The 14,938-nt window shown below is 43.0% G+C and overlaps 1 protein-coding gene across 3 annotated transcripts in view; it reads right to left on the bottom strand.

Moving 5' to 3' along the window:
- Positions 1-14,938, bottom strand: part of SLC1A2 (solute carrier family 1 (glial high affinity glutamate transporter), member 2) — a 173,239-nt gene that overhangs the window by 61,800 nt on the left and 96,501 nt on the right. The window contains exon 1 of one of the 3 annotated variants that reach the window (XM_011965517.1): positions 1,645-1,757. The exons of the other annotated variants lie outside the window; for them this stretch is intronic. The gene's annotated coding sequence lies outside the window, so the exon portion shown is untranslated. Of the gene's footprint in view, positions 1-1,644; positions 1,758-14,938 lie in introns of those variants that run through there. 3 annotated transcript variants of the gene reach the window in all.

Genomic DNA, 14,938 nt, shown 5'->3' with positions numbered 1-14,938 from the left:
GAGGGGGGTTGTATTAGTTCATTCTCACTCTGCTAATAAAGACATACCCGAGACTGTGAAATTTACAAAGGAAAGAGGTTTAATTGACTCACAGTTCAGCATGGCTTGGGAAGCCTCAGGAAACTTACAATCATGGTGGAAGGGGAAGAAAATGTGTCCTTCTTCGCATGGTGGCAGCAAGGAGAAGTGCCAAGAAAAAGGGGGAAAATCCCCTTATAAAACCACCAGATATCGTGATAACTCACTCACTATCATGAAAACAGCATGAGGGTAACTGCCCCCACGATTCAGGTATCTCCCACAGAGTCCTTTCCACGACACATGGGGATTATGGGAGCTACAATTCAAGATGAGATTTGGGTGGGAACACAGCCAAACCGTATCAAGGGTGAAGGAGAAGGATAGCAGTGTGTGGGGAGGCAGCGTGATTTTGTATCAAGTGTCAGGGGAAGGCGTCTATGATGAAGGGACATTTGAATAGAAACCTAGAAGAAATGAGGGGTCTCCTCAAGTATTTTATGCAATTTGTCTAGAGCTTAGCAAATAAATGGAACATACACAATTTGGAAATCTGTCTTACTACCTAGATCCCAAAGCTCCCACCCAGATGCACACCCTGGGGTCCACATGTTGATTTTTACATGGATTCAAATGAATATGTAAAAGTAATGCTGGGTCCTATCACCATCATGAATATTATGAGGGTGTAAATGACTATTCCCAGCTCCCCCTAAGAGAAACAGTTACCAGAAAGAGGTGAGTTGGATATAGGTGGAAAGCCTAAGGTCACAGCAGCCAGCAGATTTGCTCCCATGGCGATAAGCAGAAAGTGCCAAATGTGGTCTGGGAAGTCCATCGGATACACAGTAAGATGTCCAGTGTGCACACTTACCCCTTTACTAATAGTCCCTTCCTACATCCTGTGGCTGTGCACACAGAACAAAGCAATAAAACCCAGGTGGGATTTGGGTCCACCAAATCCATCAAGGCTAGTGCTCTCTGACACTGCCTGCCATCCATGTTTCTATTTTAGTGCCTCCTGAATGGAGGAATATTAGCAATGCAATGCCTTAATGTTGGAAGTTCCAGTGCGCCAACTCAGACCGATCTCTCGAATGGCCTCCACTGCCCAACAAAGTAAGGCCATGTGGTGGGACAGCTGTTGGGGGATAATTAAAAACTTTTAACAATGAGCCTATAATTTCCTTCAGCCTTAGCCTCTCCATTGAATTATTTAAACAGCTGTTAATTTTGCAATCGTTGCCCAGTTCTTTCTCATGCAAATCCACGTGAGTCCTGTTTCAAGGCAAGCTCAGCTTATCGTGCAAATCATCCTCTGTGACTCAGAAGGGAACGTGTAATGGGGCTAACGCTAAATTTTAAACTATTCTCAGAACCTGCTTTTCATTAGCATTCAATTTCTCTTGCTTTGCCAAGAGCCTCTAATAATAGGCTCATTAGATGTGGTGTTGGATTCAGATTTCCTGCTGCACACTTCAGTGTCGCCTTAGCTGGCACCAAATTCTTTTTTCCACCTTCACTGATTTGATGAGGTGGCAACAGAACACTCCCCAGGGAGCCTAAAAGCAACTGGTGTGTTTCTCCTGGAGGATGTGTGTGGGGTTTGCAATGGGCTTCACCCACCTGTCTTTCCACTGCTGACATCTAACCTCCCCTCTCTGGCCCCAGTCTTCAGGATCTGGGGAGGTACTGGGGAGACAATGATGTCCAGAAATTGCCCTACTGGAAGACACTAGGTCACCCTAGTATCAAGAAGAAAAACAGTGCTCGTAGCAGGGCCTCTCGCCTAAGACAGTTGTTGTATTTGGATAAGAAAAATGGAAATACCAGTGATGTCAGCTCGAGCACCAAGAACAAGCAGGTAGAGATTTCAGCTTTGATTGTGCCACATCCAGGATATCCCCAGCTCCCTGAAGAATGCCACCCCTGCTGTAAAAGGGCCTGAAACTCTAAGACTTTCTGGCATTTCCAACAGCCTGCAAGTCCCTCCACTCTTCCTAGATCCTGTAAGACCTGCCTTAACTGTGTCAAAGATGCTTACCCACCAAGATGTCAGTCTCTCTCTGACAGATACTGTGTTGTCACAGATCCTGCAAATGAAACTTAAAGGGTCACAGCCTCTAAAGTCTCTTTCAGTCCCTTCTTCTATTCATTGTGTCTTCACAGTGTTCATTTGCAAAATCACAGAATTACTTTCTTGTCCTGCTGGTGAGGCACTCCAGACTTCACAAACCTCTTTTCTACAGCTTCTTTCAGTCCATTCGAGGGGCTGGTTAAAGAACACAGTTTATAGCTATCCTGAATCATGATGGTATTGGGCCAGGATAGGACTGGAAGTCAGGAAGTCTGTGTTCTAATTCCAGGACTGCTGCTCAATGGGTGTGTCAGGGGAAAAGTATGAGGATAAAATGGATGTAACGTTACCTTCCGTGATCAACAGACAGTAGGGTAAACTGCTATGAGATGGTAAAAACACACTCTTAATGTAAGATATCAATAAGGTTTAAGTATCAATTTTGGCCCATTTTTATTTTTTAGGTCCCATTCTCTTAATCTATAAAATAAGAGGGTCGAATTGGAAATTCTTTAACATTATAAAATTCTGTGATTCTCTAATTCTCCAGGGAGGGAAAAGGATAGTAATAGAATTCAGTTCCAGAGATGTGGATTCCATTCTAGCTACCCACGATGGAATAAGCCTAGAGCTGACCATGAAGACAAGTCATTTCATTTACCATGAGATAGCCCAGTAGCTACACCACAACCCTCACAGGGAAAGGCAGAGATGAGAGACAAACCAACAGCAACCATAACAACAACCTTTGGCGTTCCTTTTAACCTTCCTTATGTCTGCTACGGAAGCATTGTTTTCTAGGGCCAATAAAGCTGGGTTGGGATGAAATTCAGCACACAATTCAGACGTGAGCATCTTCTAATTCCTCATCCATCCTCACCCATTCTCAGGTCTAGAGTTCTAACACGGGCAAGTCAATGCCTTGGGAACAGTCAAACAGGTAAACTGGCATTGGGACCGGCCAACTGCTAAACTCACCACTAAGCCATTGAGAGACCACCTACATCAGGCACAGTCAACTTCTGTGGAACTGGTGAGGTGGCACTCAGAAAAGACAAGACGAGAAATCGAAGGAGAAGAGCCTCTTTTTCCATATCACTTCCTAAGTGCAATGGTCCAAGCCAGCTAATGCCATGAATGGCAGGTATACAGCCAGTTGAGACCTCAGGTGTCTACACACAAACTGCAAAGACAAAGTAGCAGGAGACAAAGTTTTCAAGGGATGAATAAAAATTGTATTTGTTTGGCTCAGAAACAGATGTTACAACACCAGCTCTGATTAGTAACTGTCAGAAGGCAAGTTGGTGGAATACAATCACATAATTACATGGCCATTGATTCTTGGTTAAAATGTCCCTTTTCTGGCAGTGGCTGCAACAAGACATTTAGTCTTTTGGACAAACAATGTAACTCATTGCATCATTATAGAGCTCCGATAAGATAATATCTATGAAAGCACTGAGAGAGTATCTGATATATAGTAGATACTCAATTTTAATATCCTCTCTTTGTCTGAAATCCCTCATATGATGCAAAATGACCAGTAAGAGAGTTTACTCACTGTTGAGTTTTAGTAAATCTCCCTGCCAATACATTGGTGCTTGTGCCTTTTACAAACAGAAAGTCTCAGAGGATCCAGAGTGGGTGAGGGTCTGGGAAGATCCCACTGCCATCAGCCTCCCTACGATGGAATGACTGAATAACCTCTCAAAGAACATCAGGAGTACAACCTTAAGGATATGGCCTCTGGACTTCTATGAAATCCTTCCCCAGGCAGAGACTTACGCAGCTTTGACCCAACAAATTTCCTTATTTCCAGATAGACTCACCACCCCAAACAGAAATAAGACACCAAGGAACAATCAGCCTCCAGGGCCCAATGAGAGACCGGGGTGGGGTGTTTGATCATCTCAAATTGGGAACCTCTTCTAAAAATAAAGATTATGCCATGGCTCAGGAACACACTGGCCAGCCCAGTCCCCAAAGGCCTGTCAATTCTGAAGTAATGGCTACCCATTTCTGGTTCATGTAACAACACAAAAATACATGTGATAACTTCACACAACATCAACAAGATGAGGAAGATTCACGTGGCATGCACTCTGGCTTTTGAGCCAGGGGCAACTTGGCCCCTTTCCAGATGAATAAGCCAGCTTGTCTTGAAGCAAACCATCTCTGCTAGCTAAAACATCCTCCACCCACTCTCCAAACCAGCCTTCTTAGACCAACTTTTATTCCTTCCAAATAACTCTGGGCATGACTTCCCTCAGGAGCCTTTGATGACTTGACTCCCGAGTTTGCTTTGTAGATGTAGTTTACCATGTCACCCATGCTCTCAAGGCATTTTTCACGGTTTACTCGTATATTTTCCCCACTAGAACATAAACTCTTTGAGGACAAACCGTGTCTTATTTGACTCTGTCTCCACCATGCCTAGCATCCTCCTGGCACATAGTATATGCTAAATTAGTGTATGTTGCATGAAGGAATGGATGATTACGTTAAAAATATGTTCTTGTCACAGGTTCTTTGTGACACTCCATTATAAGAGGTAGTGGTCCAGAAGGCTAACAAATCTGAGAAGAGGAGAGAAATGAGAGAAGGAAGATAAGAAATGGTTTCAAGTGCGGAAGTCCCATCCTGTAAAAAACAGGGGGGGCCGGGTGCAGTGGTTCACGCCTGTAATCTCAGCACTTTGGGAGGCTGAGGCAGGTAGATCGCCTGAGGTCAGGAGTTTCAGACCAGCCTGGCCAACACAGTGAAACCCTGTCTCTACTAAAAATACAAAAAATTAGCTGGGCATGGTGGCAGGAGCCTATAATCCCAGCTACTCAGGAGGCTGAGGCAGGAGAATCGCTTGAACCCAGGAGGTGGAGGTTTCAGTGAGCTGAGATCACACCATTGCACTCCAGTCTGGGCAAAAAGGGTGAAACTCTATCTCAAAAAACAAAAAGAAAGAAAGAAGAAAACAAGCAGGGAACACCTGCATTGAGAAAAACAGTGTGTAGCAGAAATGGGCAGCATCTCAGCAGGGCTGGTTCTTTTCTGCTGGTGGTTGTGATCCAGCTGCTCTGACCAAGGTATGGTGGTCTCAGTGCTCCCAGCACTCTTGAGGGAAGATAGAATGAGGAACCACTCTAGGTTCCCCCAACAAGGCCTTTGGGGAAACTGATGAGGACCTGGGAAGATGCACTGGTCCCTGAAGAATCTCTTAGGACCCAACTACTAAGCATCAGCATCTCTAAATTGGACCCTCCAAAATGTGGTCCTACTGCCAGAAAGCATGAGTACTTATTCCCCTTCCAAGAGTCACTGGAACCCTGATCTTGAGGTTAAAAGAGCTCAAGATTTGGCCCTCAGGCCTGGGAGGTTCTTCTAGCCTCTGAAGCTTCTCAAACTGAGCCTTTCCAATCAGTCTGCCAGACAGGAGTGACTAGGATGTTGACTAAGAGGTGGTTCAATTAGCTGCAGCGCCTTCAGGCACTAGGCAGAAACTGGGTGAGGCGCTGTACACCTTAGCCGGGATTGGGTCTTTTGATCACACTTTACGATTGATTTTCTTCAGTGCAGCCTGTCTCTTTTCTCTTCCTTCTAGACTGAGCAGCCCACTACGCAATGTAGCATCAATCCCAAGCAAGAAGGCAAGTCACTATCATGACCTCGCAAATTGCAAGATTTACCATGGCAGGCATTCAAAATGCCACACAATGCTTTTGTGAGATGATTTTAAGGGCTTCCTCAAAGGTTCCCTGAAGACCTTCAAAGTCACCCACTTCTGGCTCCCAGAGACCCAAATTTTCTCCTTGAGAGAACTATCCCTTTTGATTCCACCCAAAGACCCAGATTTAAGCCAGAAACATATGGAAAAAGCAACCCATTCACTGACACCTTAGTGTAAAGGAGATTCTCAATCCATCCCCCAAAATAGAATTGTCTGGAGGAACCCCTTAATATAGGTCCTGGACAGAACTGTATCTGGAAGCCAAACAAAAGGAGATGTCAAAACATAAATGACGTAAACTTTGCCAACTGCATACCATTGCCAGGATCAGTCTTGAAGTCAACTGTTGAAATTCTGAGGCCTCCGCAGCATTTCTTGAATGCTAGCAATTTTATTCTCCTTTTTTTCCTTTTTAATCCAGATGCTTATTTCACATGAGTGTTCAGTTTGTGGAAATTAATCACACCATTCACGTAAGATTTGTGTGCTTTTTTGTCTGAGTGCTATACTTGAGTTAAAAGTTGAAAAATAGTCAAATTAAATTATGGTGTTAGAAGTAAATACATATAGCGCATCTATCTTTGGCCCTAAATGGCTGATTCATACTGGTGGATTTCCCAGCAAAAGAACAGGTACTAATTTTGCCCAAAGAACACCTTATACTTTGGGAACATGTAACCATCTCCTTCAGATAAGGCAAAACAGCGGGGCCTTAAGGTAGTCCAGGTTATAACAGAGTGACCTGACTGGCCAAAGAAGTTTGTGGCCTTCATCTTCTTTCTACTCTTCCATGCCCGTAACAGCAAAGAACTCTCATACATTTCCTTTCTTGTCTTCCATAACAGGAACCCAGGCAGGTTCTTCTTGTGTTCATCTTTCAATTGTAAACAATGACCAACATTTCATCAGTTTAACTTTCTAACAAATAAGCCAATAATAACATTTGTATTGTTTAAAAGGCATTTTTGCATTCATCAAGAGTTAATGACATTCCTGAGAGGGAAGGATTATTCTATCTTAGAAATGAAAAGACAGAAGCCCCAGAAGATTCTGAAACTTGCCCAAGCTCATGAAGGTTAGAAATAGCAGAGTTAAATCTGTGCTGTGGGTCTGCAGCAAAGTTAAACCTGTGCTGTCCTTTGCCTTTGAATCCAGTGTTTTATGGGCATACTCTTTCTAGAGGTATTTGCAAAGCAATGGACACGTTAGAACTACCACCTACACCAAGGCACTAGGTAGCTACTTATGAGACTTGCATCCTAGCACGTGGAGAGAGAAGATAGAGAGAGGAGGTGCTGCTAAACAAGAGAAAGGGCAAGTGAGCTCTGGGAAGCTATGGTCTTGTTGTCTGCCTTGGACAATCCATGCTGCTGGTGCCATGGCCCCAGATGTACCATCATGAGAAAATGGCATCCACTCAACTGACTCCTCCCTTCAGGCAACCAGGGCACACAGGAACCATCCTATTCCTGTTGACTTAGCCAGCACTTGCTGCTGTGAAATAACCTCAAGGGTTCACTCCAACTCTGGTCCTTCACCAGGAAGGACTTACCCACCAGAAGGACCCTAATGTCTGGTAACTGGTAATAATAAGAATAATGATGATGACAATAATGATGATAGCAGCTAACATTTACTCACAACTAACTTCACACCAGGTATTTTTCTAAGTCTTCTTATGTATGAACTTATTTAATTCTCACAATAACCTCAGGAGATAGGTACTAGTATCAGCAACTTTTACTGAAGGAATAACGAAGTCATCGAATGGTTAAGTTACTTGCTCAGTGTCACAAAGGTAATAGATGGTAGAGCTAGGATTTGATCCCTGTCAGTCCTGGACTTGGAAGAACCAGTCAGCCCACTCTCCCTCCAGTCTGAGAAAACTTGCTCTTTATATTAGGCAATTTCATGCTAGCAATACACATTGAAACCGAACATTTGGCCAAAAAAGTGATTTTGCTGTCGGGGGATGGGGAGGATTCCAGAGAGAAGAAAGGTAACACCTAGTCCAAACCAGAGCCTGCTCCAAGAGCTATATGGAACAGTCATGGAATCCTAGAATTTCTGGATTACAGAGGCTTCCTGTCCCCTCTAAGCCTCTGGACAAATGATTATCTGGTCTAGTGGCCCCAACTCTGTCTCTGGTTCACTTGTTAAAAATACAGATCTCCAAAACTTATGTCCACACAAAACATTGCACAGGGATATTTATAGCAGCTTTATTTCTAATTCCCAAAACTTGGAATCAACTGAGACATCCTTCAGTAGGCAAATGGATAAACCACGGTACATGCAGACAATGCAATATTATTCAGCACTGAAAAGAAGTGAACTATCTATCCACAAAAAGACATGGAGGAAAAATAAATGCATATTACTAAGTGTGAAGAAGCCAATTTGAAAAGGCTACATACTGTATGATTCCAACTATATGACATTCTGGAAAAGGCAAAACTATGGAGGGGTATGGTGATGAATAGGTGAAGCACGGAGGATTTTCTAAGGCAATGAAAATACTTTGTATGTTACTATAATGGTAAATACATGTCATCATACATTTGTCCAAACCCACGAACATACAACACCAAGAGCCAACCCTAAGGTAAACTAAGCACTCTGCATGATAATGAGGTGTCAATGTAAGTTCACTGGTTGTGATTAATGTACCACTCTGGTGGGGGATGTTGACAGTGGAGTAGGCTGCGCCTGGATGTGAGCAGCGACATACGGGAACTCTCTGTACTTTCTACTCAATTTTGCTGTAAACCTAAAACTGCTCTTTAAAAAACAGTATATTAAACAAAAACAAACAAAACAAAACACAAAACAGATCTCCAAGCCCCATTCCTGAATATTCCAATTCAGCACGTCTGGATGGGGCCTAGACCTCCGGACTTTTGCAGAAGCACCCAGATGACACTGTTGCAGCCAGTCCACATACCGATGTCTGGTCAATGCCTGAACAGTTGCAGTGCAGGGCAGCTTATCACTTCTACTCTAACCATCCTGCTGTTGGATAGCTTTGACTATTAAGAAGTCCTTCCTTTATGGTGAGCCTATAACTGTTTCCCTGTAGCTTCTATCCGCAGGTTATTTTTCTACCCTGTGGAGCTACCTAATAACAACAGTTACCATCAGACAATGTACTGGATGCTTTACATATGTTATTTCATTGACTCCCCACAACACTCTTACAAGATAGCTACTATTATTAGTCCCTCTTTATAGATGAAAAACTGGAGGTCAGAGAGAGGAGCGCATTTGCTCCAAGTCAGGCAGTTGGTGAGTAGATGAGCTGGATGGCAACCCAGCTCGTCCTGAACAAGGTGCACACACTTAATCATGACACTTACAGAAAATGAAGCTGAATTCCTTCTCAATCTACCAACCTTTGAGGCATATGACGTTTCTGCTCAGCGTTTTCTCTTCTCCAAGTTTGTTACTATCATGGTTAAAGCACCTCAAGCTAATTACTTGCATGTGTCTCCTAGACCTGCACACAACCTTCCAGGTAAGGGCTGGCTACTTCCCCACTCCCCTAAGCCCATCAAAGACTGCCTTTCTTGCTCTCACCCTCCAGCTCATCAGATTCTACCAGAGCTGAGGCTTTAGCACTGCCTTTGAAAAACTGAAGGGCATAGGTAACTTCACAGTAGAGAAAGAAAGTCTAGGGAGTACTGGTAATGAATAGAACCATTTATTGACTTTTTATTCTGTACCAGTGATAGGCAGAGTAACGCCTCCACAAATGTCCATGTCCTAATCCCCAGAATCTGTGGATGTGTCAGATTACATGGCAAAGGGGCTCTAAGGCTGCAGGTACAAAGAAGGTTGTAAATCAGCTGACCTCAAGACAGGGAGATGTGCCTGGATTCTCCGGGTGGGACCAATGGAATCACAGGGGTTCTTATGCTTGAAAAGGGGAGGCAGGAAAGAAAGAACTGGAGGATGGCAGCATGACAAAGACACAGCCCAACATTGCTGGCTTTAAAGATAAAGGAAAGGGCCATGAGCCGAAGCATGTGAGAAGCTTCTAGAAACTGGCAAAGGCAAGGAAACAGACTCCTCATCTGAGCCTCCAGAAAGGAATGCAGCCCTGCTGACACCTTGATTTTAGCCCAGTGAGACCCAACTCAGACTTCTGGCCTCCAGAACCATATGATAATAAGTTGTCTTGTTTTAAGCCTCTTGATTTGGGATCAGTTGTTACTGCAACAATGAGAAACTAATGTAGTACCAGACCTTATGGTAAGTGCTTTCTACACTATCTCATTTGTTTTTTACAAAAAGCCTCAGCAGAAGGTGATAGACACAGAGAGTCTCCTATCCATACCCACACCTCTGCTGCTTCTAGAAATCTGCTCAGAGAAGCAGCATGCTCAGCCAGACACCGCTTCTCAAACCTCCCTTCCTGAGATGTAGGCTGAAGTGTTCTGCTCCTCCCTTCCTCACTTCTTCCTGCCCTACAGAAATGTAGACCAAAGTAACATCTTTCTCTCTTTAGCCGATCATGTGTTCAAAAGGTTCAGCAACACCATGCCTCTAAATGGCTTCCATCGCTCACGGAAGCATTTCAAGGCCTCCCAAAGGACTTGTGCAGTTCCTTACTTTGGTTCCTTCGAATGAGTTGCTAAATCTGTGGTTATTGAAGTGAACTAAACATCCAGTCCCTGTAGATCCCAGCAGTCCAGTCAGCTTACTGACTGCCCAATCGCTTCTCAACTAGTTTGATCTGCTAAGTTTACAAGTGATAAACTGAGCTATCCAGTCACCCCTGAAAGGTAATGTTCTCACCAGGAGAATTTCTTCTAAAGAGAAGAATGTGTATTCTCACTCTGGTAGCTTGTGGAGACAGACTGGTTCACAGGGCTTTGTTCACAGGGCTTTGTGCTCCCTGGAGTGGTCTCATTCCCTATCCGCACACAACTGATCAAGTATTCACTCCCCAAACGGGTCTCTTTCGCAGCTACTCCAAAAGCATAACCTTTGGCAGGGTGCAGTGAGTGGGCACAGTGGCTCTCATGCCTGAAATCCCAGCACTTTGGGAGGTCAAGGTGGGTGGATCACCTGAGGTCAGGAGTTTGAGACCAGCCTGGCCAAAATGGTGAAACCCCATCTCTACTAAAAAAAATACAAAAAATTAGCCAGATGTGGTGGTGCATGCCTGTAATCCCAGCTACTGGGGAAGCTGAGGCAGGAGAATCACTTGAACCTGGGAGGCGGAGGCAGTAGTGAGCCAAGATGGCGCCACTGCACTCCAGCCTGAGTGACAAAATGAGACTGCCTCAGAAAAAAAAAAAAGCAAAAACCAAAAGCAAAAAGAAACATAACCTTTATCTATATTGTTACACTAAAAATAACAGACGTCACAGAGTTTATTCACCTTGTAAGGATTCCTTTGCTTTATTGCTAAGCTAAATAAGCAGTAACTTTAACAATGTTAATGATGAAGAGTTGGAAATTTATTCTAAAACCCTTTAATTTATAGTAACATATTGTTAATCATTTAAGTTTTTCTTTCTCTCTTTTTTTTTTTTTTTTCCTTGAGACAGTGTCTTGCTCTGTTGCCCAAGCTGGAGTGCAGTGGCACGATCTCAGTTCACTACAACCTCTGCCTCCCAAGTTCAAGCAATTCTCATGCCTCAGCCTCCCACGTAGCTGGGATGACAGGCGTGCACCACCATGCCAGCTAATTTTTTTTTTCTTTTTTTTTTTAGTAGAGACAGGGTTTTGCCATGTTGTCCAGGCTGATCTTGAACTCCTGGCCTCAAGTAATCTACCTACCTTGGTCTCCCAAAGTGTTGGGATTACGGGTAGGAGCCACTGCTCATTTAAGTTTTTCTTAAGTAAATTTCAATGCACTTTGTTTCAGTCTTATTATTGAAAGTTACTAAAGGGTTTTGTCCACTTATAATTATGAAACCTAGATCCCTGAGTGGCAACAATCAGATAGAACTGAGAAGTGATTGTCCTTTAGATAGGCATGGATTTTCCAGTCTGCCACAGTCCCCACCATCCCTTATTGCCTCCTTGCCACCAATGCCAAGTATCAATTACTATTTATCATCAGGCTTCCACTGCTGTCTTTCTGAAAAGAGTGTTAAGAGGAAAGTAAACTGTTTCCTGATTTCCTGTGCATACCTGCCTGGCTCTCATTAAGTTAGCAGCCCCCGTCCCTTTTGGTTCCATCATTGTACAGATGGGAGCTTTCTTCATATGCTTAAGTAAAATCTTCAAAAAAGGAATGAAAATTCATTCACCAGGCTACAAGTAGGCAGGGAGTGATTTAACAGAGCGAATCACGTTGTTGTTACTAAAGATGTCACATAATTTACGACTTTGAGCAAAGGTTCCCAGGGGACAGGTGTGAAAACAAAAGCAAGTGATGTGTCATATCACCTTCCTAAGAGCAGGCAGAGACGGTGCTTTAAGAATAATTGATGACTCACTAGCAGATTACAGGGGGTGGAGGAGGGCTTCACTGTCTTCTCTGCATGGCCCCTTATTATCAGTAGCCCCAAGATTAGAACTCTCTAGAGTAATGACTCAGTATGTGCTCAAATGCTGAGACATGACTTCAGCCTTTTCTTTACTAGTCTACTTTGCAGGGCAGGATGTGAAGATTTGGTGAGTTGGACTCACAGCTTGTAGAGTCTGGCTGGAGAGCAGTTTTGTTTTGTTTTGTTTTGTTTTGTTTTGTTTTGTTTGTTTTGTTTTGTTTTGTAACATCCCTTAAGACAGACATTTCGTACAATATGAGAAGTGACTGTTAGTCATTTTACAGATGGGAGAACAAAGTTAAGTAACTTTCCCATTGTCAGGTAGCTAGGAGGCTAGGAGTAGACAGGTGGAAATCACACCTTGGTCTGTCTTCATCCGAAACCAACTCCTTTTCATTGCAGTATGGCAGCTGCAAGAACCTGATACTTTAAGATGAGAATAACATTCTTCAGTATTTCTTTATTTACAGCATCATAGACATAGCCTTCAATTGTCCAAAGTAGTTAAGAGTGTGTGCATTGATGGCAGGGAAGTGTGTGTATTGTTTTATATTGTTTTATTTTGCCACTCTCAAGTAAACTTCTCCTTCTCCAGTCTCATCAACATACCCAACCTCAACCTCATAGCTGCTAAATCTTCACAAATACCCATAAAACGTATTTACTGAAAGCTATATTTCCCCCAAGATACTGGCCATATAGGCAGCTTCAGGCCAAGTTCTTTCAAGCTTCAGCCATAGCAACCATAGTTGCACAACCACGGCCAGCTGTGATGAAGTCACTGGGAACAAATTAGCAGAGGTCCCAGTACTCCTCTGGCCTGTAATCACTCCTCATCACTGGCTCTCAGACTATGTTGATGATCCAGACCCTGGGCATGGCATTTAGCTGAACTCTATAGGCTGAAGGAAGTGCTCAGGAAAGGATTTTTAATTTGAGATTTTCCTTTGAATAACGTGAGGATTCATTTTTTGGAGAAAGGAAGACAGTCTATCATGAGTTACTACCAGGGTCCTCACAACAATGCAAAGCAAAATCTGATCCAGTCTCACCTGGGCGCAGTGGCTCATACCTATAATCCCAGCACTTTGGGGCCAAGGTGGGTGGATCACTTGAGGCCAGGAGTTCAAGACCAGTCTGAGCAACATGGTAAAACCCTGTCTCCACCAAAAACACAAAAATTAGGCAGTCTCATAACCCAGTCTTGAAAAAATTAAATAAATAAAATGTTTAAAAATTAAATTTAAAAATGTTTTTAAAAATCTGATCCAGTCTCTTCAGACTAAAAATCTGATCCAGTCTCTTCAGACATCCTCCCACAGAAGATGCTGAAAAAAGGTTTCTTACATGGTACAAATACACCATGGAATACTATGCAGCCATAACAAGGAGTAAGATCAGGTCCTTCAGAGGGGCATGAATTGAGCTGGAAGCCATTATCCTCATCAAACTAATGCAGGAACAGAAAACCAAACACCACACATTCTCACTTGTAAGCAGGAGCTGAACAATGAGAGCACATGGACACAGGGAGGCGAACAACACACACTAGGTCTCTCAGGGGGTGGAGTGGGTAGGGGTAGAGCATTAGGAAAAATAGCTAATGCATGCTGGGCTCATTAATACTTAGGTGATGGGTTGATAGGTGCAACAAACCGCTATGGCACAGGTTTACCTGTGTAACAAACCTGCACATCCTGCACATGTACCCCGCAACTAAAATAAAAAATAAAATTAAAAAAAGAAGGAAAAAAGGTTTCTTCATGATCTCTATCTAGACCCCTTTGAAGGTGACCCAATCAATTCATTAATTGTATACTCTTGAATAGGTGCTTTCACCCAATGGGCTTTGTTATTGATAACAGTACTGATTATACTCTCAACATTTATGGAACATACTAGTTCTGAGATAAGTGATTTCCTTTGTTTGATCCTAACAACAACTCTATAAGCAAATAGGAGGAAGGAACAAACAGATAGAGTGCTATTATTATCCTCATTTTATAGACTAGGAACTAAGGCCACCAATGTGCCTAGAATGACGTAGTAAGCATCAGAATCACATAGCTAAACCTGCATTGGCCCAAGACTCTAGTTTGTAGGACTATGCTCAAGTAACTAGGCAGTCAGTTCAAATACTCCATCCTCCGATTTTATATTTATAACTTACTAGCACTCACAGCAGAGGTCAGCAACTCATGGCTCTCCATATGGCCCATAAAGCCTAAAATATTTACTCTCTGGCCCTTTACAGAAAAGTTTGCTGACCCTTGACTTAGAAGAACAGTAAACCAAATCCCAAATTTTCCATTCAGTTTACTGAGGTCTCTGTAGTACTTGGGACCAGCAGATTCCATAACATTTTTTAACTCAAGAGAAATATTTATTTGCATTAATTTATGTAAATAACCCTGAGTGATGAAAGTTGGAAACAAATTTGAGGAAAAAAAGAGCTAAAGAGTTGTAGTTGTAAAATATCCACCTCCCAAATTACTGCAGAGCTGCTGGTTAGCCAAAATGCAGGGAGGGTTTTGCCAGAATCATGAAGAATTTTATGAATGGGTCTACACTGAGTAGAGAGAAAAGTGCCCACAGGCCTCTCTGTATCCATGTTGATGG

This window comes from Mandrillus leucophaeus, unplaced genomic scaffold (assembly GCF_000951045.1).
Source record: "Mandrillus leucophaeus isolate KB7577 unplaced genomic scaffold, Mleu.le_1.0 Scaffold73, whole genome shotgun sequence".
NCBI lineage: Eukaryota > Metazoa > Chordata > Mammalia > Primates > Cercopithecidae > Mandrillus > Mandrillus leucophaeus.
The sequence above is the reverse complement of the archived record's forward strand: the minus strand, read 5'-3'. Positions and strand labels throughout refer to the sequence as shown.